The following is a 3,825-nucleotide window of genomic DNA, read 5'->3' as shown; positions in this document are numbered from 1 at the left end:
AAATCCGCTGCCGCATTGGTGAATGATGCTGCCTCCTGCGTCGAGTCTCCATCCAAACCAGAAACGATGCAAACTCGATCGGAGAACCAACACTAGTCACAGAGTCAAAATCGGAAAACCAGAGAATTGCCTAATCACAATCAGAGGTAACTTCATGCACAATCAATCCACGTGAATGGGAGTAGAAAGTTTACAGTCCCCACAGACGGCGCCAAAATGTTCTGGGAATGAACATTGAGGGAAGGTATAGTACCTAAGGGTGGAGAGATTGTGCTAGAGAGAGAGAGTAAGAGAGAGAATGCTGAATTTCATGTGTTATTTTATCAAATGAGCCAAAAGTCCTTTACAATTGATAACTACCTCCTATTTATAGAGCTTGGGTACTACCTATTGGGCCAATTGGGCCTCCAAGATCAAGGCCCATCTGAAGTCCAGGGCCCCGCCTCAGGGCGGGATACATGCTGGGCGTTGCCCCTCTAGGGGCTCGCCCAGTCCAACCATGAATGTAGATTAGACAAGCCATGTTCTGTTCTTGTCCAGTTTCAGATATTTCTGTGGTTGATTTTCATCTACATTCTCTAACTTTGCATACATTATTAAAGAGAATTTATGCATGGATGTCGTTTGTGTCAACACTCGACACTTCAAAAGTTTATCAAGCCGCTTATTCATATTCATATTATATATTAATGCTAAAAGTTAACTTAGTTTGGCTAATAAACGTATTTTAATTAAACTCATTTTGTTAATGGTATTATGAAAAGTAGTTGATGTGATGAGTTTCATTGTACTAATAAGCATGTGTATCTTATTAGTGATTTCAGTGATTTGTCTTATCTTAGTAATTTCCATTAAAATTCATATCTTCAAGACTTAATTGCACTTTTATGATTGTGTGATTTGGGTATGTCATATTTAAAAGCAATTTCAAATTTTTTGACGTGTGAAAATTAAGTCATTACGTATAAAATCTAATTTTGGTATTCCTTTGTGTCTATTTTAATATTTACCATCAATCAATAATAATAATATATTACTTTCAAAAAAAATAATAATAATATATTACTTTGTCTTGGATTGTTTCAATTTGATTTATTTTTCGGTGTTTCGGAAAGGAAAAAAGATACAAATAAAAGATTATGACACACCTGGAGAGTCTTTCAACAGAAGAGTTTATAGGTCCAAGAGAAATATGTAAGACTTGAGTATCAAGAGAAGACAATGTGCTACCCATCCTAGCCAAAAAAAAAAAAATCAGTAGAAGCGTCACAGTGCCCCAATCTCAAACTAATATCCCAATAGATGAAGAAAGTTGTTGATTGCCGGCCGAAAGAACATGCGCAAAACGCAAACTATCCGTGTCCTCAGGGGATGTGAGCAACTCAGCGCAATCCATTTACAAACCACTTGCCTATAGCCTTTGTTCTAGTATATAAAGCATTAGCCTCCGACAAAAAGGGCTTGCCACCAAATCTAAAGGAAAGAAAACCACAAATCCAATATGTTATTGATCATCATGCAATAAGACCACCCCAACACATGCAATTATCGATTTTCTGCCATGCGTATTTAATTTGAAACAGTCAGGAGGGGGCCGCCAAATAGTGCTCAAACAGGTCACCAAACCTGAATTATTTGAGGAGATAAACCCTGAAATCATCATGATGATGGCAAACTCTTCAAGCTTCGAATGTATAGTTCTGAGTATCTTTTGCTATGCTGTTGTTTCTTCGTCAAAAAATATGAATTACCATTGTTGATATCTAAGTGTGTTAACTGATAATTTTAGAGTACCTGAATTATGGAACTTCCAAGTCCCATACCCTAAAAAAACTGATGAAAAGCTAATGCAACTACGAGGGGTCTTATTGTGTTGGGACTCTTTGAGGCTCAAAAAGTAATTCCTATGATAATGGAATGAGCAACGATCCCCAACTCCAAATTAAAACCTGTAATGAAATCAAAACCATCAATCACAAACATAAAAAATTCAAAAAATATATGAAGCTCTACTTGATAAATTCATCCTTATTATTGCCAGGCCCTTAACCACTTTTACTTACAATTTTGGTTAATTTAAAATTGAAAAAATATCTATTTTTTCTTCTTTGCGTTTCAACCATATATTAACGTACGTTACCATAGCTCAACACATGGCAATCAGCCCAGGATATGGAAAATCTCTCCCTGATTCATCTAAACAGGGGGAATTGAGGCTTTCAAAGGCATCTGGGAGCACATGTATAAAGGCAGTCGAAAGGATCACTCCCGCAGAAAATACTTTGAAGAGAGAAAACATATCTCTCTCGGGGATGAGAGAGAAGGTATATATTATTTTCCCAAAAAATGGGATGGAAATACCAACTAGACCTGGATTATCACTTTGCCAAGAAGTGGAATACAAAAACACCTATCTTCATCTTCTTCTGGGTGACAAGGGCATTCGGCTACAACTAAAGTTGGGAGTGTTGGGATGTCAAGTGTGAGTAAAGAAGTCCCACATTGGAAGATTAGAGGAGTGATGAGCACTTTATAAGTGAGAGGACCCATACACCTAATGCCTTAAGGTTTTGGGTGAAAGATGTGGTGTCCAATCCACTTTGGTGTGCTCATGTAAGCCCAATGTGATGATCCCCCGGTTTATCCTCTTGCGGCCCAACAGGGAGTACAAGTAACATGAATCGGGGGGCATATCATGGTGAGTCAGTTAAAGAATTGTGAAAAGGGAAGGTATATCATGTCATGGCGGCTCTTTTTCTTGCTACTGTGGGTTTAGCTTGAAGGTGATGCATATGTAAATTGGTGATTTCATGTATGGAGGATTATCTATGATGGAGGCAGTAGGTGGTTTATGGAGGTGCGGATTTGTAAAGGAGAAGGGTTGGCTTTTATAGGAAGAAGATGATGGTTTCTCACCCAAAACATCTCTCTCTACGGGATGTGTGTGTGACGTGTCATACCAATAATTCCAATCACCTAACCAAAATAACTTCAAAATGAGGGGAAAGGAAAAGTGTGAAAAAGAAAAGGTCGCATGTAGCTACTATTGTTTTTGTTTATAATAGCTACTTCATTTTAACTTAAGTCTCAAAGGTGTTTAGTTGATAGTTGGGTCCAAAAGCCCGCCGCACGCACCTCCACGCGTTATCGTCCTCTCTGCGCATGAATCATTCATGCTGTCCGACCTCCGGTTTGGCTATCACTTGGTCGGTCGTGCTTGCCTTTCCAAATCCAGCCACAATTGTTTTTTACGTACTTTGTGGTCGACGTTGCATATCCGACCTTTTATACCTTGGTTTTTCTTGCATTGCTTATCTTAACCACAACATCAAATATTGTTAAATAATGAAAACAGAAACAATATATTAGACAATGTATCGATAATTCTTAATGCCTTTAGTAGTTACAATCATGAACAACAAACATGTTAGTTGACATGCATCAAAAGTCAGGAAAATATAAGAGATGCGGAATCACAAATTTTGAACAACATTGTTAATTGGTTATCTTACCTTTCATCAAACGAGCAGGATAATAAAGTAACAGATGAGAAAGTCATTTCAAATTATTGTCTGAAATAGCAGAAAATGGCATGTCTCACTTGCCACATGAAATGAGAGACACAAGTAAAAGAAGAAAAAAATAAAGTTAGGAAGACTTCAAGCCGAAAGAAGGAGCATAACAAGCTAATGGTTGTAAGTTGTAACAGACAAACAAAATGAAGTCAGCAATTCTAGTACTGCTTTTTCCATGAAGATAGACACCCAAAAAATATCGAATAAATCACAAGAATCACAAACTCAACCAAATGGGTTTTTTAAAATT

General features: G+C 37.5%; 1 long non-coding RNA gene across 1 annotated transcript; it reads right to left on the bottom strand.

Annotated features, from left to right (window-relative positions):
- Window positions 1-1,077: 1,077 nt before the first annotated feature.
- On the bottom strand, window positions 1,078-3,040 carry LOC130721839 (uncharacterized). Its single transcript, XR_009013669.1, has 2 exons — window positions 2,141-3,040; window positions 1,078-1,949 (listed from the first exon to the last, which is right to left on the bottom strand). It is a non-coding gene; the product is annotated as an uncharacterized LOC130721839 (long non-coding RNA).
- Window positions 3,041-3,825: the final 785 nt, after the last annotated feature.

The sequence above is a fragment of the Lotus japonicus genome, chromosome 6, assembly GCF_012489685.1.
Source record: "Lotus japonicus ecotype B-129 chromosome 6, LjGifu_v1.2".
Lineage (NCBI taxonomy): Eukaryota > Viridiplantae > Streptophyta > Magnoliopsida > Fabales > Fabaceae > Lotus > Lotus japonicus.
The sequence above is the reverse complement of the archived record's forward strand: the minus strand, read 5'-3'. Positions and strand labels throughout refer to the sequence as shown.